Source organism: Hemiscyllium ocellatum, chromosome 2 (assembly GCF_020745735.1).
Source record: "Hemiscyllium ocellatum isolate sHemOce1 chromosome 2, sHemOce1.pat.X.cur, whole genome shotgun sequence".
Lineage (NCBI taxonomy): Eukaryota > Metazoa > Chordata > Chondrichthyes > Orectolobiformes > Hemiscylliidae > Hemiscyllium > Hemiscyllium ocellatum.
The window spans coordinates 70,063,787-70,090,245 of NC_083402.1; positions in this window are offsets into that span (position 1 = coordinate 70,063,787).

The window sequence follows — 26,459 nt, forward strand, 5'->3', positions numbered from 1 at the left end:
TGCCTGCAGATACTCTCTCAACTGACTCACATGATTAATGTTAGAGTAAAAAATACAGCCAGAGTCATTTCGTAAACCAAATGCAGACAGAAGGTTGGAGACTATAGCTTTGAAATTACTGTTACTGATAATAGCAGATGAATGTATAATTCATTTGTATTCCTCTCTTTGGTATTTTAATTGAGACACTAGCCTATATGTTTTACATATCAGATTACTCAAAAATGGTTCATGGTAAGTTGGTTTATCTGGTTCCTTTTTACTATAACTTTTTTGTCTTAATTATAGAGTCAGAGACATACAGCAAGGAAACAGACCCTTCGGTCCAACTCATCCATGACAACCACATTTTCCAAATGAAACTAATCCCACTTGCCTATGTTTGACCCAAATTCCTCTAAATATTTCCTATTCATGTATCTGTCCAAATGCCTTTTAAATATTGTAACTATACCTGCATCTATCACTTCTTCTGGCAGTTTATTCCACATATGAACTACCTTCTGTGTGAAAAAGCTGCCCCTCAGGTCCGTTTTAAATCTTTCTCCTCTTATTGTAAAAATATGCCCCCTAATTTTGAACTCCCCCACCCTAAAAAAAGACCTTTCCTATGCACCTTACTGATGCCCCTCATGATTTCATAAACCTCTCTAGGGTCACCCGTCAACCTCCTGTGCTCCAGCCAATCCATCCCAACCTTATAACTCAAACCGCCCAGTCCCATCAACATCCTGGTAACTCTGTTCTGAACCCTCCCCAATTTAATAATATCCTTCCTATAGCAGGGCAACCAGAATGTACACAGTACTCAAAAAGTGGCCTCACCAACGGCCTGTACAACCTCAACAAGATGTTCCAGCTTCAATACTCAGAAGTCTGAGCAATGAATGCAAGCATTCTTAATTGTCTTCTTAACCACCCTGTCTCACTGTGGTGCAATTTTCAAAGAATTATTTACCTGAACCCCTAGGACTCTGTTCAATAACACTACCCAAGGCCCTACCAATAACTGTAGAATTTCTGCCCTTGTTCATTTAACCAAAATGAAATACTTGCATTTATCCAAATTAAACTCCATCTGCCACTCTTCAGCCTATTGACCCAATTGGTCACGTTAACATTGTAATCTTAAAAAGCCTTCTTCACTGTCAGCACCACCAATTTTGGTGTCATCCACAAACCTACTGACCGTGCCGCCTAAATTCTCATCCAAATTGAGTTTATACAGAGGAACCTTGATTAACCGACATTCGATTATCGAATATTGGATTATCTGGCAAGATGCTCGGCGAAACTATGTTATCATGCATTTGATTATCAGGAATACGATTAAATGAACAAAATACTGCTTGCCCATGTCCTTCGGATAATCGAGGCTCCTCTGTAAATGACAAACATCAGTGGACCCAGTACTGATCCCTGTGGAACACTGCTGGTCAAAGGCCTCTGGTCCAAAGCACAGTCCTCTACTACTACTACTACTCTCTGTCTCCCACCATCAAGCCAATTTTGGATCCAATTAGCTAGCTCTTCCTGAATTCCATGCGATCTAACTTTACTAATCAGTCTATCATGGGAAACTTTGTCAGAGACTTTATTAAAGTCCATGTAGACACATCTACCTCTCTGCCCTCGTCAATCATTTTGATTATGTCCTCATAAAGCTCAATCACATTTGTGAGATCTGACTTCCCTTGCACAAAGCTTACTATCCCTAATCAGGCCTTGTCTTTCTAAGTGCATGTAAATCCAATCTGTTAGCATCTCCTCCAACAACTTACCTATCACTGATGTCAGACTCATCGGTCTGTAGTCCCTTACAGACTTTCTTAAGTCAAGGCTCAGTGATTTGCATTGCTGCCTCACACTATTAGGAATTTGGGTTTGATTTCACTCTCAGGTGACTATCTGTGTGGAGTTTGTACAATCTCCTCGTGTCCGCTTGGTTTTCCTCTAAGTCATCCAGTTTTCTTCCACAGTCCATAGTCCAAAGTCCAAAGATTTGCAGGGTAAGTGGATTAGTTATGCTAAATTGCCCATAGTTTTTAGGGTAAAAAGTGAGGTCTGCAGATGCTGGAGATCAGAGCTGAAAATGTGTTGCTGGTTAAAGCACAGCAGGTCAGGCAGCATCCAAGGAACAGGAAATTCGACGTTTCGGGCCAGAGCCCTTAATCAGGAATGAAATAGTTTTTAGGGATCTGGAGGAAGGTATTTTGGCCATGAGAAATGTAGGATTACAGATGGTGGAGTGGGTCTGGGTGGGCTGCTGTTTGGAGGATCAATGTGTACTGGTTGGACCAAATGGCCTGCTTTCACACTGTAGGGATTCTATGATTAGCCACTGTCCAGTCCTCGAACATCTCACCGATGGCTGTAGATGATATAAATACCTCTTCTAGGGCCCTGCAAATTCTGCCTCAGGACCCGGAGATATATCCACCTTTGTTTTTTAAGACCTCACCACCTCCTCTTCTGTAATATAGACTATTTTCAAAACCAAGAGTGTGGTGCTGGAAAAGTACAGCAAGTCAGGAACCTCGGAGGAGCAGGAGAATCAATATTTCAGGCATAAGCCCTTCATCAGGAATGAGGCTTGTGGACCGGTGGGCTGAGAGATAAATGGGAAGGGGGTGGGGGAAGGTAGCTGACAAAGTGATAGATAACTGAAGGTGAGGGAGAAGGTGATAGGTCAGAGAGGAGGGTGGAGTGGATAGATGGGAAAGATGATGGACAGGTCAGGAGGGCAATGCTGATGTGGAGGCTTGGACTGGGATAATGTGGGATGACGGGAAATGAGGAAACTGTTGAAATCCACATGGATCCTGTGTGATTGCAGGGTCCTATGGTGGAATATGAAGTGTTCTTCCTCCAGATGTCGGGTGGTAGGGGTTGTCCTTTTCCATAACTATTTTAAAGTGAATAAAATTATGATCACTGGTCTTAAAGTGCTTCCCCACCAACACTTCAATCACTTGCCTTGCATTATTTCCTAAGAGAAGGTCAGGCTTTTCTCCTTCTCCAGTAGGTGCATCTAATATTGATGAAGAAAATTTTCTTGACACATTAAACAAATTCCTCAGCATCCAAGCCCTTAACACTGTGGCAGTCACAGTCTATGTTTGAAATGTTAAAATTCCCCACTATTACAATCCTATTATTCTTCCATTCATCTGAGATCTCTCCACATATTTGTTCCTCAGTTTCCCACTGACTACTGGGGGAGGTTTATTGTACAATCACATTAAGGTGATCATCCCATTTCTTCACTCCACTTCACCTCTGACCAAGAGTCCTTTAGACACGAAACATTAGCTTGCTCTCTCTCTCCATGGATGCTGTCTGATCTGCTGTGATCTCCAGTATTTGTTATTTTGATTCCCTTCTTATTTCAGAGCTCCACGCATCTGCTTCTCAACCTCTCCTACTTTATCTTCGGCTTCTCTTTCTTCTGCAGAAATTTGTGGATGACAAGATCATTAACAGGATGCAGGGTAGGAGTCTGTTGTTTGGTTTGGAACAGAGGCTATCCACTCTGGAGTTCCAGCAAGTAGGAGTTGCAGAGTCTTCTGCATGTTAACATCAACAATTCTGCTGTGTACTTGCAAACTGTGTACAACACCACAGTAATATGTCTGACCCCATTTAAAATTTTACATGGTCTCTTTCCCATGTGATCTCTGATATCAGTAGAGTAGGTATTTACTTACTCTCTTTCAGAAATCTTTCAGACTGGGACCACAAGAGGCAACAGGCTGCATTGTCTGCTGTATGCTGATCTGTAGTGAAAGCATTTGCAGACTTTGGCAGGACATATTCACAGGCTAACAGGTTATGACCGGCAACACAGATTCAGCCATGGTGGAGACTAACAATAAATAAAATAATAAGAAAATAACTTCCAGTCAACATGTTGCTAACAAAGCAGTGAAAGGTTTTCGAGATCCTTCAGGGAAGTAATTGAACTTGTGACATGACTTCAACATGGAAGAGTGATTGTGGTGACCATCGTTGTTGGGAGGGCAGATGAGTGAATACCCAGAGGATTAAGCAGAATAATATAGCTTGGAGAATGGGGCAGGCCAGTGGTTAGCACTAACAAGAAAACAAGCCTAATAACAAAGCAGTGATAAGCTATCTGAGTCCTGGGACCTCCTAATGGCAATGCAAGACAGACTTGAGAGAAGCAGCAGGAAGTAATTTGGAAGTAACATTTGCATGTAAAACCTAATTAAACATAAAGGCCAACTATGTAAATTTAAGGTACCAATATAAATTTCAATAACTTTTCCCCAGAGGGGAAGCAGTAATCAATTAGGTTAAAAATTAATTAAAACCAGCTACAAGATTGTCTGAAAGGAACTAACATGACAGATGGTGATGTGTTGATCCCCCAGTATCCCTACAGTAATCCCCTTGCATTCTCCTCTAATATCGATACCCAGACCCCAAGGACTGTGTTTGTCCAGACCTCGAACTGACCTTTACAAGCAGTCCTTGAAGTGACTGACCAGATCTCTGACCATTGTGTTCCCAGCTCCCTGACTGATATACACAACAATCTCCCTGCTTGTGATGGACCTACAGGACTGACCATTGCCCACTCCTTGGGCTGTGATCAGGCTGCCCCCCACCACCAAACGACCATGCTTGGACTAACTGGACATATGACCATAGCTAAACCCTTGAAGTGTGTACAGCCTGTGCCCATGACTGATTTTTCCATAACCTCTGATGATAGGGGACCCCTCCTTGAGGACAAGCTTCCACTCACTTTCTGAATAAAGTGAACTTTTGTTGAATAAACAAGCAATGTGTGTGCCATATGGGTAGGTGGAAGATTGACAGCTTAGTATTCTGGACAGCAATATCTGCACACTCCTCCCTGCAGGCCCCCCCCAGAAATCCCCTAGCACAGATTCCTATGAACAAATAACTTGTCTGTATGTCTGTTCAGAAAAGTACATCAAAATGGCAGTACTGATAGTCTTCAAGCTCTGACTGAAGTACCAACATGCTGGCAAGAATGGCACGGTATGGATGCTCTGAGCCTGCAGGTAGGTGCTAAGAGAGCAAGCAAGCAGCCCTGAGACATAGCCTGCTCTAACCTGTGAGCCAGGTCCCTGTCCCTGCATGCAAATTGTCTTGCAATAACCTGTCAATGCTAATTATCACTGGCCTGCAATACAAGTCTATGCTTCTTGGGTATCTTGCAAATGGATTGGAGAGGTACTATAAAGATTGTGAAGAGTTGACAAATGTTGGATGCCAATATCTATGAATCAGGGGAATGTGTAACTGCTCACCATTGGATGTGCCTAAGATTTGGAGCAATATGGAGGCTCCTTAGAGCCAACACCAGCTGAAGTTAGGACATACCTGCTCTGAATTGTATTTTGAGAATTCTTGACATCTAGTTTGTTTGGTGCATTTGGTAAAATGGGAAGATGAATATCAACAAGAAAATTTGTGATGTTAATAGGGTCCTTAATGAGCAATAACCCACTCTTAATTGGCAATTCATGCTACCTAACGAGAAATTTACCTCACCATTTGACAGGTGCATAAGAGATGCCGCGAATTGCTCCTGAAGTTAATATCAGCCTCGTTGGACTTCTCACATAAATCTGTCACGAATCTCACCATACCCCATGTTGATCAGGCTTGCATAAGATTCTACCCTCTGTTTCCGACTGCCATAATCTGCCTGATTTTACCCCTACCACTAGTCTACCTTTAATCTCGATGTTTGTGTTTAGATTTCTAAATTTAATCTTACCTCTCCTGTCAATGCTTTAAAACCATATGCATTCGACTACATCATTTAAAACTTAAAGTCACAATTTGTTTGCCTGACTTTTCTCCAACTAAATTGTATTGATTATAAGAAATTTGGAACTGCCAGAAAACAAAAGGCCTTTCTATAATTCTCACTCTGTATTTGTCTTGACACCACTGGTCTGGAAAGTGAAAATAAATCAGCTAAGATTCCAAATACTGGTTGCTGTCTAATAACTGCTGGGAAATGCCTACGTATGTATATCATTTGAAAGGGGGGTCAGCTTCAGAGGTGATAGTCAAAAAGCTTGCAGACTCTCACTGTCTAGACTGACATCTGAAGGATAGTCACTTCGGTGATGTATCAGAGGCTAGCCAATGGTTGTGTAACCATATCTGAGCTAAGGCTATGTGTGATCTTTAGGAGATTAGGGCATGTAACAATGGAGTAAGAATCTCTCTACAAGGTTGATTGAAGTGAGATTTTTACTTCTATCATAGCTCAATTAGATCACCAAGCAGCCTTCCACGGCAGAGGCAGCTGATCCAATTACACCATCCCCAGAAGTGCATTTCTTATTGACAGTGACAAATTCGCTAAAACAGAAACACTGTAAAAATGTCTTGAGATTATAGATAAATGTAAAAGACCACTGTGGCTGCACATAACCACGAAGACAAAATTATCAAGTCTAGTGTGAAGAAAAAAATAAAGGACAAAAGCGTTATTTGTTCAACATGTGGATAAAACAAGCTTACAGGGTGCACAGCCACTGAATAAATCAAAGGTTGAGAGAAAACCTTTGATATGTGAAGGGGGAATAATGTATAATGTTATTTCTTTACTCAAAAAGCATGGTCCATTTTAACAGTCTTTTTTTAAAAGCCAAGTACGATTTTTGCCGTCAATACATTGATTCTATATTTAACGAACACTCAAGTCTGTGTTGGTCAGTAAAGCATACTGCATATCATATTGCCTGGAGTCATTTATTCAATATTAAAGAGAAATCACTCTGCTGCTATGTACTGAAATGCAATATCTTCATCTGTCAGCGATTGAGAGGCATAATTTACATATCAACTCTCACCCTGTGTCAGCTTGCCTGAATTGGTGGCATTCTTGTCTTTGAGTCATAGGTTATAGATTTGTACCTTTTACTAAGAGAGGAAGCTCATAACCTGAAGTAAACCTGCAGTCAGGTGCAGATTTCTATGGATCCACATCATCTGGACCCTGGACAACAGCAAATATGGCGCTCTTGTCAGATAGTAGTTTCATTTAAGCAAAGACTGCACAGGACTGCTTTAGTATCTGTGTATGTATAGAAAGGTTTTTTTGAAGAATAAAGTATATTTTTTAAAATGAAACATCATGATATGATTAATAGCAATATATCAGCCTAGTTTCATGGCATATTAAGATCTTTGTTGATTTAATGGGATATAGGTAAATTACCAATATTTTGAGGTGGAACAGTTGGGCAGGAGATACAGATGGACCAGGAGTGTACCAAGAATCCTGAGTCTGACTCTGGGTCCATTAGTTGAGGGAGCACTGCATTGATAGACATGCTGTCATTTGGATGAAATATTTGGTCAGAGATTGTTCTTCTGATTGATCTTAAAAATTCCAGAGCATCAATTAAAAAGAAACTAACAGTCTTTGGCCAGTGGGCCACGCTCATCCAACATCATCAACAAAATAGATTTGCTTGCTACTTGTCTCATTGTTATTTATGTCAGAGAATTGGTAAAGCTTAAAATGAGGGCTATTCAACTCTCAGAGAGTGTCAACTCTCTGAATTATCAAATCACCTCATCACATGCCCATATTTCCTTGCATTCTCCCCATAACCCTGCAAATTTGTCCTTTTTAGATACTTATCCAACTGCATCTTGAATGCTTCAATTAGAGTCATAGAGTCACAGAGATATACAGCACAGAAAGAGACCTTTGGTCCAATGCTGACCAGATATCCCAACCTAACCTAGTCCCATACTTGGCTCATATCCCTCTCAACCTTACCTATTCATATAGCCATCGAGGTGCCTTTTAATTGTACCAGCCTCCACCACTTCCTCTGGCAGCTCATTCCATACATGCACCACCCTCTGTGTGAAAAAGTTTCCCCTTTTATGACCCTTTTACATCTTTCCCCTCTCACCCTAAACCTATGCCCTCTAGTTCTGACTGTCCCACCCTAGGAAAAAAGACCTTGTCTATTTATCCTATCCAGGCCTTGACCCTGCTTCTACCACATTTTCATTTTAGATCTTGATAATTTTGTCATAAAGATACTATTCATCTCACTGTTGCTTCTTTTGTCAATTAACTTACGTCTGTGTCCTCTGGTTCTAAATCTCTCCACCAATTGGAATAGTTTGTTCCTGTTTGTTCTGTCCAGACCCTTCATGATTTTCAATACCTCGATCAAGTCAATCTTTTCCAAAGAAAGAAATCCCAACTTCTCTAATCTATCTTCATACTAAAGTTCCACATTTCTGTAAGCAGTCCATGAACTTTTTCTGCAATCCCTCTAATGCTTTCACATTGTTCCTAACGTGTGTCACCAGGACTAGATGCAATGCTCCAACAGTGGAGGTCAAACCACTGTTTTATAAAACATTGACATAGCCCCCTTGTTCTTGTAATCAATGATATAGATATAAGGAAATCCCTGCTCAGTGAAACAGTTGAGGCTACCTCGTTGAATGTTTTTAAGGCTACCTCACTGAACAGTAAAGGAATTAAGGGTTATGGTGAGTAGGTGGGTAAGTGGAGCTGACTCCATGAAAACATCAGCTGAATGACAGAGCAGGGGTGAGGGGCTAGCTGGCTTACTCTTGCTCCTCTTACTTATGTTCTTATGATATTGGACATATGGGCAGGAGGACATTTTGTAAAGGAGTTCCCCAAGCATCTGGATTAGGATGCCTGTTTTTCACAATATGTATTACGATCTGGATCTTGGTGTGCAAGGGACAATTTCCATGTTTGTAGATGGCATGAAACTCAGAAGAATTGTAAACTGTGAAAAGGATAGTGTGCAGCTCCAAAAACATTGACAGTTGGTCGAGAAGAGATAAGTGGCGACTAAATTCAGTGCAGAGAAATATGAGGTGATGGAAGAACACTGAAAGACAATATATAAAAAAAGGTATATTTCTAAAAGGAGTGCAGGAGCAGAGGGACCTGGGTGCATAAATGCACAGATTATTGAAGTGGAAATACATGTGGAAAGAGGAGTGAAAAAAAAATACAGTGTTCTTGAATTTATTTACAGTGGCATAGTATGTGAGGGCAAAGAGGTGATGTTGAATTTGTAAGACACTTGTTAGCCCTCAGCTGGATTATTGTGTACAGTTGTGAATGTTACGTTATAAGAAAGATACAAATGCAGTGGAGAGAGTGCAGACGCAGTTTACTAAAGCAGTCCCAGATATGAGAAACTTTAGCAATGAGGATAGTTTGAAGAGGTTGAGACTGTTCTCCCTGGTGAGAAGAAGGCTGAGAGGTGAGTTGATTGAGGTTTCTAAGTTCTGAGTGGGCTAAGCAGGGTAAATAAGGTGAAGCTTTTCACTGGTAAAGGAAACAAGATTGAGAGGGCATAGATTTAACATGATGCATAAACGAAGCAAGGGTGATGTGAGAAAAATATATTTAAACAGGAAGTAGTTAGAGTATAGAATGCACAGCCTGGAAAAGTGGTGGACGCAGGTTCAATTGAGGCATTCAAGAAGGCATTAGATGGTCATTTGGATCGAAAAGGTCTACGAGGGTATGGGGAAAGACTGGAGATTGGCACTAGGTAACAGGACTGATGCAGGTGCATGATGGGCTGAATGACCTTCTTCCACCATGGAATAATTCGGAGATTTTGTGATTCAATGTCTTATTGGTAAAGCTCGGGATACTATATGCTTTATTAACTGCTCTCTCAAGCTGAATTCTGTTACCTGCAATGACTTGTCCAGTTCCCTTTAAACCTCCACCCTCTTTAGAACTGTACCCTTTGCCTTATATTGTTTTCTTTTCTTGATTATTTTCTATGCTCTTCCTACACTTTCCACTTACATCTCTTTATATTAAATTTCTTCTGCCATTGTCTTGGTTATTTCACCAACATGTCTTCATTCCATTGAAGTTCTGTATCATCCTCCATATTGGAGACAAAGTCAAGCTTTGCGCTTTGCTCAAATTTCACATGCAAGCTTTCAATGAATTTATTTTCCTTTTTTTCTGTGATCTTGCTTGTAATGATGTTAAAAACTGTCTGATGGCTACTGTGATGGACCGCGAAACATTATTTCACACACTCCGCAAAATAAACAAGAGGATGAATTATGGCTGATCCTTTTTGCCTTCCTTGATCTAGCAAACTGAGATGAATTGTTGTAACAATACTGACGTTCTGGTGAAGATCAATTTACCCAGCATTAACTAAAAAAGAAACCTTCGTCCTTTCTGATTATTATAGGTCAGTTCAACTAAGTCATAATGAGACTTCAACTGTGAATGATGATATCAGACTTCTGGGAGACTCAGTGCTGCTATTTATAAGAATTACCAGGGAAGGATATTCACCAAAAATAAAAGTCAAGTTGGGATAATTTTGTTTCGATACGTTTGATGAAGGAAAAGGTACACTTGTTGGCATAGAGGAAAGATATTGCATTTGTATTGAGCCTAATCACATTTCTTGAATATCTTAGAGGTTCACAAGCAATGAATTGCTTTGATATGCTGTTTCATAGGCAAAGTAATTATGTAGACTATGTAAATGTAGCAGCAGTTATAAAGTAGGTAAAGTCACAGTGAAATTGCTACTTGGAAACAGCATAACAGGTTGATTAGAAGCCATCTATAATGGCTCATAATGAATCAGCTAAGTGTTTTAATACCCCCTGCAGCAGTGAGGTAAATGGAAAAGAAAATCAGAACAGTAGATTGATTAGTGTTATATGTCTGGGAAATTTTCTTTTCCCATGTATACATTTGGAAAGGGATGTTTTCAGTCAGCGGGTGGTGGGAATCTGGAATGCATTGCCTGGGAAGTTAGTGGAGGCTGGAAATCTTACAATCTTTAAGAAATATTTGAATGAGTACTTCAAATATCAGAACATTCAAGGATATGGGACAAATGCAGGAAATTGGGACCAGTACAATTTTAGTGGTAGTTACGTCAATGCTGTCTCAATGGGTCGAAGGACCTTTTCTGTGCTGTATGATTCAATGATTCTGCTATTGACCAAGACAATTTCGTTCTGAGTAAGCTGTGTCATTGAGTGAGTGGCAGAAATTAGGGAGTAGTTATTAATTAATGTTCTTCAGACTGGAGGAAAGGTTATCATGGAGCTGTCCAGGGACCAGTGTTGGAACCTCTGCTCTTACTGATATATTCCCTTGGCTGACAGGGGACAATTTCAACATTTGTGAATTATATAAAGCCTGGAAGCATTGTGAACTGTAAGGGGGTAGTGTAGAACCATAAAAGGAAAAAAATATATTGGTGAAATAGGCTACTAGTTGCAGATGTTTGAACATTGAACAGGGAACAGTACAGCACAGGAACAGGTCCCTTTGGGGTCCTCCATGTCTGCTCCGAAACATGGTGCCTCTCTAAACTAATCCTATCTGCCTGCACATACTCTATATCCCTCTATTCCCTGCCTCTGCTTGAGTCTATCCAAACGCCTCTTAAACATTGTTATCATATCTGCTTCTACTACCTTCTCTGGCAGTGCATTCCTGGCACCTAATACCATCTGTCGAAAAAAAATCAGTCTTGCGCATCTCCTTTAAATATTCCTCATTTAACTTTATACCTGTGCCCCTTCGTATTTGAATATCCACCCATGAAAAATATTCGGACTATCTATGCCTCATTATTTTACATACTTCTATCATATTTCTAATAACCTCTATGGTGTGGTGTGGCACAATCACTGTAATAAGTTGCATTGACTTCTAACATATCCAGCTCAGGACTGGGCATTGTGGGCCATCAACAGCAGCAGAATTGTACTCCAGCACAATCTCTAACCTCGTGGCCCAGCGTATCCCCTACTCAACCATTACCATTAAGCCAGGGATCAACCCTGGTTCAATTGAGAGTGCAGGAAGGCATGCCAGGAGCAACACCAGGCATAACCGTAAATGAGGTATCAACCTGGTGAAGTTACCAAACAGGACCACTCACATGCCAAACAGAATTGGCAGCAAGTGATAGAGAGATCTAAATGATCCAACAAACAATGGATCAGATCTAAGCTCTGCAGTCCTGCTGCACCTAGTCATTAGTGGAGGTGGATGATTAAACAACTCACTGGAGTAGGAGGCTCTACAAATAACTCCATCTTCAATGATGGAGAAGCCCAACACTTCAGTTGAAACAGGAGGATCCTACGCAGAGGGTAGTACGATGCTGGTATGAGACAGTGGAAGAGTTTCTCCAGGACAGCTTGGAATCGGTGGATTGGACCATCTTCAAGAATTCAGTGAACAATCTAGACGAGTACGTCACCACAGTCACAAACTTGATTAGCAAGTGCATAGAGGACTGCATGGCAAAGAAGTCAATCCGTGTGTTTCCCAACAGGAAACCTTGGATGAACCGGGAAATCCACTGCCTACTGAATACCAAGTCAGAAGTCACACGACACCAGGTTATAGTCCAACAGGTTTATTTGGAATCACAAGCTTTCAGAATGCTGCTCCTTCGTCAGGTAACCTGTGCTCCAAAAGCTTGTGATTTCAAATAAACCTGTTCGACTACAACTTGGTGTCCGATGACTTCTGACTTTGTCCAACCCAGTCCAACATCAGCACCTGCACATCATGGCTACTGAAGACCAGGCATGTGGCATTAAAGTTGGACAACCCAGACCTATACAGGAAATCCAGATATGATCAACACAAAGCCATTAGAGATACCAAGAGGCAGCACCTGACCAAGTTAGAGCCTCAAACTAACCGTATGGACATCTGTCACATTACAGTATACAAAATGAAGCAGAACAAAATAGTGGACAAAGACACATCCCTCCCTGATGTGCTCAATGCTTTCTATTTGAGCAGTGGCCCGGTGTCACCTGACAGACAGCCCTGGAAGCATCCGTTCCCTTGATCGCGAGCTGCAGACATCAGATTAGTCTTTCTGAGAGTAAACCTGAGGAAAGGGTCAGGTCCAGGTGGAGTCCCTGGCTGTGCATTTAGATCCTGTGTGGACCAACAGCCGGAGGTATTCGCTGAGATCTTCAATCTCTCCTTGCTACAATTGAATTGAATTGAATTGAATTTATTGTCACGTGTACCGAGGCACAGTGAAAAGCTTAGTCTTGCAAGCAATACTGGCAGATCACAGAGTTAAGTAGCATAGATAGTAAATAATAGGTAAACAGTGACAAAAACAAAAAACACAGGTACAGGCGAATGTTAAGAGTTTGTGTAGTATATAGTATTCGAACAACAGCAGGGTAGAAACTATTGCAAAACCAGCTGGTTCATGTGTTCAGGCTTCTGTACCTTCTCCCCGATGGTAGAGGTTGTTGAAAAACATTGCCAAGGTGGGATGGATCTTTAAACATGCTGGCAGCCTTTTCTTGACAGCGGGTCTCGTAGATGGATTCTATAGATAGGAGGTTGGCCTTTGTGATTATCCAGGCCGCGTTCACCACTGTCTGTAACCGTCTCCGATCTTGAATGGTACAGTTGCCATACCATCCAAACAGAATGCTCTTGATGGCGCACCTATAAAAATTGAAGTCCCTAATTTCAAAAAGATCAGCATCATCCCTGTACCTAAGAAAACACATGCAATGTGTATTAATGACTAGTACCCAGTGGCTGTGACTTCCATAATCATGAAATGCTTCGAGAGGCTGGTCATGGCTCACGTCAACTCTAACCTCCCAGCCTGCCTTGATCTTCTGCAATTTGCCGACCGTCAAAACAGGTCCAGAGCAGATGCTATTTCCCCAGCCCAGCACTCATCCCTGGAACATCTGGATAACAAGGACATCTACGTCACCTATGGGCTACTACTCTTTGACTACAGGTCCACCTTCAAAACCTTAATCCCTTCCAGATTAATCTATAAATTCTGAGATGCAGGTATCAGCTCTGCCCTTTGCAACTAGATCCTCAGATTCCTGACCCACAGACCGCAATCTGTGATGACAGACAACAGCAGCTTCTCCATGATAATCCTTAACACTGGCACCCCGCAAGGATGCATTCTCAGCCCCCTACTGTACTCTGTGTACACCCACGACTGTGTGGCCAAATTCAGTATTAACTCCATCTACAAGTTTGCTGTGACCCCATTGTGGTAGGATGGATATCAAACAAGGATAAGTCAGAATACAGGATGTAAATAGAGTGGTAAGTACTGTGGTGCAATGACAACAATCTCTCTCTCAAAGAAACATAAGAACTGATCATTGACTTCAGGTAAAAAGGAGGAGGACACACTCCCATCTACATCAATGGAGCTGAGATGAAAAGGGTCAAGAACGTCAAGTTCCTAGAAGTGACGATAACTGACAATGTATCCAGGACTTCCCCCATAAATGCAATGGTCAAGAAGGCACAGCAACGCCTCTTCTTCCTCAGGTGGTTCAGAAAATTCTGCATGTCTATTAGGACCCTCACTAACTTTTACAGAAGCACCACAGAAAGCATTCAATTCAGGTGCGTAGTGACCTGGTATGGCAACTGTTCTGACCAGGACTGAAAGGAACTACAGAAAGTTGTGTGTGCTGCCCAGGCCATCATTGAAGCCAACCTCCCATCCATGGACTCATTTAAACTTCTTGTTGCCATGGAAAGGCTGCCAACATCATCAAAGACCCGTCCCAGCCTAGTAATCTTCTGCTGTCAGAAGAGACAGAAGCTTGAACACACACACACACACACACCAACAGATTGAAGAACAGCTTCTTCCCTGCTGTTATGAGACTTCTGAATGGACCACTTTAGTTACGGACCTAATGTTGATCTTGCTTTGTATATCACGTGTGCTGCCGTAATCTGTATGCCTTGCTCTGTTCTAAGCACCCTTTGATCTGTATGTCCTTGTTTGCTATGATCTGCATGTACTGTTCACAAAACAAACCTTTTCACTGTACTTGGATACATGTGACTACTATAAATCAAATCAGATTAAAATCAAATGCAAAAGATAAGGTTAAAGCATTTGCAGCGATCTTCAGTGGATGATCCATCTCAGCCTCCTCTAGTGGTCCCCAACATTGCTGATCCAAGTCTTCAGTCAAATAAATTCACTCCACATAGTATTAAGATATGGATGGAGACACTGGATAATGCAAAGTCTATGGGCCCTGACAACATTCCAGCAGGAGTACTGAAGACCTGTGCTCCAGAATGTATCGCTCCCCTAATTGCTCCTTATTGCAATGTCAGATTGTGGTGAATTTTATTACTTACTAGAAACTCTGTGAACTGCCTAGAATCAAACTGCAGTTTGTTTTGTCTAATACTGTTATCCAGCAAACTTCCTTTTGTAAACCAATGTGTTTGGAATGTCAATGACTGAAGTGATGGTTATGGAATTTATTGTCAAGATTTCTGACTATTTACCATGTAGATCATAAACAACATTAAAAAAAGATTGATTTCTCAGGGTTATTTGCATTTCTCTAAAAAATATCTACTTGCAATTTTTGCAATAGTTTTGTTGACCAAGTCTCAGTTGTAAATGTGAGGGAAACCGTTTCGTAATTTTTCTCTCAGTGACGAAACTCCACCATTTCTAATAAATCATTGTTTCCGTGTCACTGATCATTGGGCTGCTTCATGTCATCACAGTTTCATTTCAATAAAACCTGGATGGCCTTCATGGCCAAGATGTTGCTGTATGTTGCTGTAGTCCTCTCAGGATAGCCACTCAAGTTCTGTGTGTAATATAATTATCGGTAAACAATGCAAGTTCATTGCACATTCTGCAGTGTGGGACTAATTTTTTTCTCTATTTCATGAGGCCATTTGGTTTTCAAGCATTGGCTTCATTTCTGTAGTACTTTGATGTTGATTCTGCCTTTAATTTCTTGCATGCGCAAGATTTGCTGTTGACTTTAAAATCACCATCACTTATTCTTCAATGTTCCAAGTAATTGAAATATCTATAACACTTTATGTGCTGATAGTATAGTTGAGCAAGTGAGATACTCATTTGCATTAACCTACAGGTGCTCAACCTCCAAGCTTTATGGGTGAAGATGATCTGACCATCTGTAAATTCATAGAGATTGATGACCACCTCTTGTTGTGGTGAACATTATAGTCAGCACATGGTGATTGATGCTATGATTGAACATACACATATATGTGAAATATTCACAAGCCTAGATGTAGGCTGGAACTTCCACTTTCCCATAAAGCATCTGTGTCAGTTTCCCACAATGGGCATACTGCTTAAGTGATTGGTCATTCGCTTCATTCAGTGTGTAGTGATAGTACATTTAAAATTGCATTCCTGATACCTCTGTTGTGACATACACTCCTATATGTAAGTTGAAATACTTAGGAACTGGCAGAAATGCGATCTTCCCCTTTAATGGTTCAAATACTGTTTGCTGTGTGTCAATCCAATTACACATTACTGTGCAGTAACTTTTCCAGAGTCTCCACAGTTTCTGTGTACATAGAAACAAATTTGTAATAAAAGTTGTTATTATCAAGAAAAAATGCCAACTCTTACATGTCTGAGAGAGCTGGAAATGCTTGAATGGCTATGATATTGTTGGCTTTACTCCCACTATTGTCACTCTGTATTGTAGAAAGTCAATGATGAATATTGCAAATGTTCATTTAACCTTGTTGAGTATAGGATTGTGTTGTGCAAGTCAAATAAACAGTGCTGATAACCATTGATTGTGTTCAGCTTTGTCACTCTCATAATCAACAACATCATCAAATGGATTGAGCATTCCCTCAAAGTATGACAAGATTGAAGAAGAGACCCTCTGGAATGTGTTAGGTCTGAACTTAGTCCATTTGGTGGTCTGCGTTACTGCAACACCTCAATGAGTAACAAAAGCTGAATTCTATTGTCTTTTCCCTGCGAGACTAATGATAGCTTTGTTGACTACCTAAACATTCATGGCTGGGTTCCATTAACCATTTTTACATCTGCAAAGATCAAATTCAATATCCCCAGTGATGATGTTGATTCCCTCAATGACACCATGTGCTTCTAGTTGTTTCATGCCTGTGATATGTTGACAAGTACTGCAACCCACAACTGCTTCAAATTTTGTGAAATTGGTGGAATTGATGTATTATATGAGGAGCATACCACACCCCTTGATCTTCCCAAATTTGGTAAGCAGGAAATGAATTTGGCCACTGATCACTTCTTTGTGTGCTCTGTTAGGATTTTCAGGCTTGAAGCCAAGCCTATTAAAAAGCCATAAGGCTTCTGCAATTAGTTACACAGAATATGAACCTGGCAGAGGTAACATTTTGCAGTATATATGAACTTTGATTCATCCCAAAAATGGAATAATTGAATCATCGTAAGTCTAAAATGTGCAAAAGGTGGGTTAAATACTCATGGTTTTTTTTGCACAATATAGATACTCTTGTCTCAACATTGATAAGAAATGACAGCGAAATGTTTGCAGTCTCAATTGACTGATCCTTACAATGACTCAGAACTTTACCATGTAGTGGTACTCCAAGTGACAAAGTGATGAAGCCCTCTTCTTTGATAACCTGCACAGTTTTACAAAATGATTCTACCTTAAGCACAACTTGTATCCAGCACCAGCTGGACATTATGTTGTGAACAAATGAGCACTGTTCTGACTGAGGCAAGGTTTGAAGGTGCTTGGCTGGAATGGGCATGTGTTGATGGAACTGCTGAGATGTCTTTGTCCATGACCCTTGCACTTGAACTAGTTGGGAAAGCTGGGTCTCCAACACCAAGTCACAAGGCTTTGTGTATCCTCTTCAAATCAAAAAATGGCCGATCAATTTTGCCTGTCAGGATCATGGATTTTTACAAGGTTAAATCATTATTCTTGTCAAAACGTTCACAAATTGAAGGAATTGACGTTGTTTCAATTAATTGGTTTTAAGTTATTCCTTGATTAATGTATTAAATTCACATGTAGAAACTAATAGCCAGAATCTTGTTTTTTCCCCTCCAGTCATGGGATGTGGGTATTTCTGGCTAGGCCAATATTCATTGTCCATCCTTGTTTATCCTTGAAAAGGTAGTGGTGAGATGCCTTCTTAACTAATGCAGTCTATATCTTGTTTAATGGGCTCACTAATTTCCTGCCATAAATGACAAAAATTACATCATGTAATCATCATTTTATTTGCTGGTCCAAAGCACTTTTTGGGAGCACATACCACTGTAACAAATGTAGACTTCTTCTGTGAGTTATAGAGTCACAGAGATGTATAGCATGGAAACAGACCCTTCGGTCCAACGCATCCATGCCTACCAGATATCCCAACCCAATCTAGTCCCACCTGCCAGTACCCGATTCATATCCATCCAAACTCTTCCTATTCATATATCCATCCAGATGTCTTTTAAATGTTCTAATTGTACTTGCCTCCACCACTTCCTCTGGCAGCTCATTCTATACATGTATCACCCTCTGCATTAAAAAGTTGCCCCTTAGGTCTCTTTCATATCTTTCCGCTCTCAGCCTAAACCTATGCCCTCTAGTTCTGGACTCCCTCACCCTGGGCAAAAGACTTTGTCTATTTATTCTATCCATGCCCCTCATGATCTTATAAACCTCTATATAAGGTCACCCCTCAACTTCCGATGCTCCATGGAAAACAGCCCTAGTCTATTCAACCTCTCCCTTTAGCTCAAATCCTCATTGTTGGAACATTTACTAGCCTTTTGCACCAAGATAGTATGCATTAACTACCTTCTTCTTGTAGATTCACTGATACATCCAGACTGTCCATCCATTTAGGACAGCACGGTGGCTCAGTGGTTAGCATTGCTGCCACACAGCACCAGGGTCCCAGTATTGATTCCAGCCTCAGGCGACAGTCTGTGTGGAGTTTGCACATTCTCCCCGTGCCTGCGCGGGTTTCCTCCGGGTGCTCTGGTTTCCTCCCACAGTCCAAAGATGTGCAAGTGAGGTGAATTGGCCATGCTAAATTGCCCATAGTGTTAGGTCCATTAGTCAGAGGGGAAATGAGTCTGGGTGGGTTACTCTTCGGAGGGTCGGTGTGGACTGGCTGGGCCGAAGGGCCTGTTTCCACACTGTAGGGAATCTCATCTAATCATGTAGCTAGAAAGTAGGTCTTAAATGGAGCAATCCATCCACCCCTTGGCATGGGTTGACCTTCTGGTGAAGAAGGGAAAAGACAAGAAACCGGTAAATTTAACTTTTTTCCATCATTCTTGTTGCAGTTGTTGTATATTTTATATATCACAGAGAAATGTAGAGGTGATACTAGTTGTTATTTGTGGAATAGGTTTTACTTCCAAGTGCCTACTGCATGCTTTGGCTCTGGCTTCTAACTCCCTCTACAGTGTGTTTACTTTTCCCTGTGTCCATACCCAGGCTTAATAAATCAAACACTACTTGCAAACAAATTGCCGTGCTCAAACACAATAGTTGAACACTGCAGAGGGGATGAGATAGCAGTTGTGGTGTACGTTGACATCAAACAATTTTCATACTGCATATTGTCTAATATGCATTCCCACTACCAGCAATTTCAATTCATCCATCTCTTCAGAAGATTTTCTTTGACCTAAAATGATAGTTTAGACTACGAGGAATGAAATGTTTAAAGTAGCATGCTATATATAGACAAAATTCACAATTAAAATTATTTACAAATCTATTCAGCAATTCACAATCTATTCTGGCCTTTGTCACTTGTCAGCTAAAAGGCCACGTCAATCAGTTAATAATTTATATTCCACTTGCCATTTCTGGATTTCTTCTAGTTTTTAAGTTACAATCTCATGGGCAAAGAAATTATTTTCCTTTTGTTTAATCCTATGGCAATCTAATGTGCTATTGTTAAACAGAAAAATTGACAATTATTCCTTACTTTGGAGAGCTGTACATACAAAATGTTTCAGAAGGAATTGCTGACAACTTTGACTTTTATAGTTCTACATATTCTGCACTTTCACAACTTGACGTGAAGTTTCTGACACACTAAATTGATTTAAAACAATTCTTAATAGCTTGGCCTTTAAAAACTCGCTAAAGCAGATGGGAGTACCTTCACTATCTACTGTTATTATACACAGAGGATATAAGCTGTCACTGAGAATCATAGGGATAATCTGTTACTCTCTTGGAACTGCCACTTGTAGAGACTAAGAATGCTTCCCAATCAGGTTACTTGTATGGAGAAAAATAGTCTAAATTCAATGATTTTAAAACTGGGATCATATGGTACAGACGGAGGCCATTTGTGTTTGTGTCAGCTTTTTGAAATAGCTATCTGATTAAGCTCACTTCCTTAATCTATCCCCAGAGTAATGCAAGTATGTTGTTTCGAAGTAGGCATCCAAGTTCCTTTTGAAGTTTCTACTGATCAATTCTCACCAGCCTTGTAGGTAGTATCTAACATAAAATTGACATTTAATACGTGCGACAACATAGGCCTTGTGACCGGCACAAGAAATACTGAAGCAATATACAGCCTTCTTCAGGAAAGTCCTGTCTCCAATCCAGGCTTTCAGTCTACGATCAGAATGTGTCAACAATGGATATTGGCAGCACACCAATATGCAAAAATTACCAAAACAGTTGTAGCCTTTGGCAGACTTTGAATATTTGGTCAAAATTGGCATTAATGTCGAGAGCTGTCAATCTCACCTCACCTCCAGAATTCAGCTTCTTTTGTTCATTTTTGAATCAGAGCTGTAACAAGGCAGGAGTTGAATATTCCTGGTGGACCCCAAACAAGGTGTCAGCAAGGAGGTTGTTGCTGAGGGAATGTTGTGTGATAGCACAGTTTGTGATGCCTTTCAGCATTTTACTGAAAATCAAGTGTAGATCAGGGGGTAATTGGCCTTGCCACCCTCAGTGCTTCCTTTAAATGGTATTCAACATGGAGGAGTATTGATTCATCATGTGATAAGGGGCAAGGTCATTCATGGTAAGCAGGAGGTTTCCTTGCCTGCATTTGACATGATGCAATGAGACTTCATGGGGTCTGGAGTAACTTTGATGGTTTCCAGGCAATTATCACCCAACCACTGCATCACCACATCTGGTGTTCTTATCTTGCTGATGTGACAGGATATAACCAGGCATTATTGTGATATTGGCTGGGATGTTACCTGCATGGTATAATTCTGAGAGTATGATTAGTCTGACTAGTCTGTGGGACAGCTCTCCTAGTTTTGGCACTAGCCCCCAGATGTTAATCAAGAGGATTTTGCAATGTTGATAGGGCTGAGGTTCCAGTGTGTTGTTCAATGTCATGTGGTCCATTTAGTTTTGTTTCTTTTTTGAGGCTTTTTAGCTGTTTGATACAACCAACTGGCCTCTAGACAATTTCAGAGAGTATTTAAGAACCAACCACATTGCTGTGAATTTGGTATCACCTGTTGGTAAGTCAGGGCAAAAATGGCAGATTTTGTTCCTTAGAGGCATTAGTGAATGAGATGGATACTTACAACATAGATTTCATGGTTATTAGATTTTTAATTCTAGAGTTTGAAAATTCAAATTCCACTGAATGTCCTGCTGACATTCAAATTTGTGTTCACAAAATATTATCAAAATCTCTTTTTTAATTAATCCAGTTAAAATAACATTATGTCACCACCTCCTCAAAGTATCAATTTGGATTCCAAATTGCCTTAAGACAGAAAACAGATAGTAGAGATAAGGAAGTTCTTTGGACTAGAGAGGGATTATGGAGGGGTGGTGGTCCCTATTGGTTGGTTTTAAGACCTTTTCTCCTCTTGCTGCATATTGACAACTTAGAAGTTGGTGTACAAGACGCAATTTTAAAATTTACAAAAAGATACAAAACTTAGAAGCTGTGAAGAGAATGATGTAAGTACTCAAAAAAGTGTTGACAGGTTGAAGGAGTGGGCGGGGATGTCACTGGTGAAATTCATTTAAGAGAAATGTGGAACGATTCAATTTGTTTGGAAGAATTAGAGAATTGAAATAAAACAAAGGGTCTAATTCTAAATTGGTTGCCCCATCAGAGAGACATTGGTACATATATACATAAGTCATTGAAGGTGGTAGGACTGGTTTGTAGAGCTATTTCTAATGGCTTTAGCATCCCTGGGTTTATTGGTAGGTGTATAGAACTAAAACATTAAGAGGCTAAACCTGTATAAGAACACTCATTGTGCCTCAACTTGAATTTTGTATCCAGTTCTGGGCACCATGCCTTTGGTACAGATGTGAAGGTGTTAGATTGAGTGCAAAAAAAGATTCACAAGAGTCTACCAGGATGTGGAACTTCAGCTAGATTGATAAATTGGAGAGGTTAGGATTATTTTCCTTGGGAGAAGAGAAGGTTAAAGAGTGATTTGATAAAGATGTTCAAAATCATAAGGTCTCTGGAGAAAATAACGTGGGAATATCCATTCTGATTGCAAGAGCAAGAAGACACAGATGTAAGAATTGTAATGAAGGCAGGTTCAGTTGAGACATTAATGAAGAAATTGGATTGTTATCCAAAAAGAAGGATCTTCAAGGCTATATCGAGAAGGTGGGAGAGTGGGCCAGGGAGAAGCTTTCGTGTGGGGAGCCAGTGCAGACACAATTTATTGAATGGCCAAGTTGTGTGCTGAAACAATTCTCTGATGCTGTGATTCTGACTGTCAGCACACCATGGTTTTACACCGAAACATCTCCCAAGACCTCTCCAGGAGGAGGTGGGTTTTGTGATTCAGTCACCTGGGACCTGGAAGTAGTCTCACAAGTCAGTCAAGCCACATATAAGTAGTGACCTTTGATGGAATGACCTTTGACTAAAGGCCACAAGCAACACATGAGTATCACTAAGTCAAAGAGTTGGAATAAATAAGTCAAATAGCAATTAAATTATGTACAAGCAGGCAATTAATCATATCAATATACTTCCCACATTTACTGGCGCATTTCCCATTTTGGTACTTTTCCACCCAATGACTTAATCACTTCATTTTGCCACTGCTGGAAACTCTTGGGAGCCTGCCACATGACCTCCCACACAATTCCCCCTGTCCACCCACCATCCTGTCACTACAGTGGGCTCCCAAAGTTGCAGCCTCACATCTCTGCCCCCTTCAACAGTTCGTCTTTGATCGCCTGAAATCGGCTACTATACTTTTCAATGTTCATTACATTTTCAGATTTTGTGTCATCTGCAAATTTTGAAACTAAGCCCTTCATAACTATGTCCAGCTCATTAATATAAATTGAAAAGATTAGTGGTTCAAATACTGACCCCCAGGGAACACCATCTGGAAAGCCATCATTTAACATTGCTCTGCTTCCTGTCTCTTAGCTAACTTTGTATTAATGCTGTCACTGCTCCTTTAAACCTACGATCTTCAATTTTATGAACAAATCTATTATGTGCAATTTATCAAACAGTGTTTTAAAGTGCGTATGCACACGCTCAACTGCATTACCTTAATCAACCCTCTGTTATTTCATTGAAGAATTCGATCAAATTTGTCAGCCATGATTTGCCTATATCTGTTATAATTAATTAGCCCCCATGTTTAGTCATGTGAAAATTAACTTTGTTCCAGATTATGGTCACTAAATCTTTTCTAATGGTTGAAGTGTCATTAAATATCAGGTTCAAGCTTCACATCAACTAATTATAAACCTCAGCAGCTGTCATATTATCTATTGCAATGTTCTTCAATCTGAGAATCTCCAATCCTGTTACTGTCCCGCATTACTATTTCCTCGACTGAATAGAGTCATTCTGATGGTAATTGATCAGCATGATCACAGAATATCTTCTGTATGACATATTTTCAGGGGTAGCATTGTAGTAATGTCACTGAGCTAGTAATGCAGGACCCCGGGCTAATATTTTGGTGTAACAGGTTCAAATCCCAGTATGATAGATGGTGAAATTTGAAGTCAACAAAACAATTGGGAATTTAAAGCTGGTCTAATGGTGACCATGTAATCATTCTTATTAAAAACCCTTTCTCATTCACTAAGTTCTTCCTGGGAAGGAAATCTGCCATTCTTGCCTGGCCTAAATGTGATTCCAATCCATACAGCAATGTTGTTTACTCTTAACTAGCAATTAGGGATGAGCAGTAAATGTTACCTTGTCAGCAATACCTTCATTCCAGAAACAAAAAAAACTTGGTAAACGTTTTCAGTGTGCTGCATGCAAAAAAAATCAGTGGAAGAAATATTGTTAAATATGATTATTTAACATTATCATTAGAGACATGAACACCTAACCATTCTTTTGCATTTGCTGATAACCAGAATCTGTCCAACAAATTATGAATTAGGAGCAGAAATCAGTCCTGACTGTCATATGTATTTTATATATCGGAGCTATGCAGAGATTATACAAGTCTCTACACATGCAACATTTTTCACAGTGTTTTAAAATGTCTAGTTATACTTCAGATTTGACTTGTAGCTCTTTCTACAGCTTTATTTTTCTCTAATTCAGCACCCAGGCTTAACCAATTGAGCACAATGAGTGTTAATTGTGAACAGACCTACAGAAACAAACACATAACAATTAGTCACTATACTGACAGCCTATCTCCCAATGTTTATATTTATTTTTAATCTATCTTCATTTAAGGTAAGTTAGGTGGTAATGGATTGTAGGTGGTGATACTGCTGGGGTTTTGGTCTGGTCTGGTTTGATCTGGTCTGACTTTGCACACAGATGATGGAGAGCTGCTTTCTAGCTACCCAGTGTCTTCTCTCAGGATAGTCACAAGTTACAATCCCTACCTGTCCACCATTGATGCTAACCATTTCAGCAGGCATGTCTGAGGAGGATGCCCCTGTATCAGTGCAGCTGACCTTGAGTAGGTGGGAGCTTGTAAGGACTTAGAAATCTCAGGCCACCTACCATAGGCTCTTCAAGGTAATGGGCAACACAGTTAGCAGACTGCCTTAGCAACTGATATCAGGGTCACACTGAGGCTCAGTGACTGTCAGAAATACTTAAGACTGAATGTGTTACAGACAATTTTACACACATTTACCACTTGTACATTGACCCAAAAGTGTTTTACCTTTAATGAAGTAAATTGTATTTATTCAAACCTGCTGGGGACTTTCAGAGGATGAGAACTAAAGTTATTGGTGTGTCTTGTGATTGGCTCAATTTGAGACTTCCTGAAGAGATAGGGATGTAACTTTATTGTTGAAGAGTGTGTGTTCCCTTTCTGTGCAATGATTGTTGAATGTTCATAAGAGTTTCCACCTTTGCTCAGTCTATTTAATGTTGTAGTTATTCCAATATAGTAATATGACATCTAACTTGCACTCAAAAGGAAACTGGCTCACATTCCTTTCAATGGGTATAGTCAGACAGGTAGATTTGCATTCAAAGGACTTTAAAGTTTGAGGTGGATCAGAATAACTGATCATGGTGCAACGTGTATGTCCAAGTGCATCAAAGATGTCCTTGATAGTATGACTTGAGTGATAAAGCTCCTATTCCCATTCTATCCTAGTTTAGAGGACACTGATTTAAAGGTTTCTATATAAGGGAGGTCAGTAGGGCTAGATTTGCATCCCAGAAAGACAACGTAATTCTGACAATGGTGGGTGAGTTGCTACATCATTGAGGTTGCCCCTGATATTCTGCACAGATTGTTTCAAGGCCCTTGCATCTGAGAAGAGATTACTTTTACACATGACTTCTTCCTCATGTTTGGACAATCAATCCTCATATGAGGATGATCTTCCTTGCACTCATCCTGTTGCAATATGTGTATATGTGGTTTGCTGAGGTTGTGCAATATACAGGAGAATATAACCATAACTATGCTTCCCTCCGTGGTGCATACTGCAGAATTCCTCTAGGCCATTGACTACCAGCATCATCTTCACTGATGCCTTTCCTGGATGGCTGCATCTGGACCAGACTGTCCCTTTGGAGTTCCTTGCTTTTTTTTATTGGGTCTCTGTTATTGGATGGAATGAGTTCTCCTTCTTTACATCTTCTCCTCCTACTTCTAAGTAGGATGTATAACAGGTGAATAAAGCCCATGGGCATTATAGGAATTGCACTATGTTAAGAGGCAGGCGATGAGATGAGAACAGGTACCTTCCACTTTCCTCCTGGCCAATGTTATATTTACCCTAATACTCTTGACTCACCCAACATAACCTTGAAATTCCTGTATCTCAATTGCCTAGAGTAGGCCGTCTCCCTGTCATTACTTGTACCACCTCTGCCTATCAAGGTGCCCACTTCAATCTTAAGCCCTCTTGTCTTCAACTTTACTGTTTTTGGCCAAATGTAGTTCTGAACTTATAAACATAGGCCACTTGGCCCCTCCAGCATATCCTGCCATTCAGGTAAATGGCTGATGTGATTAATTGATTCCCACATTCCCACCTACCTTGGGAACTTTTCAGCTCCTTGTTTATCAAGAAACTATTCACCAATCTACCATAACATATTCAAAGGACTGCTTCCATTGCCCTTAAAGACAACCTATTCAATCTTATATTTGACAAAAAGAAGC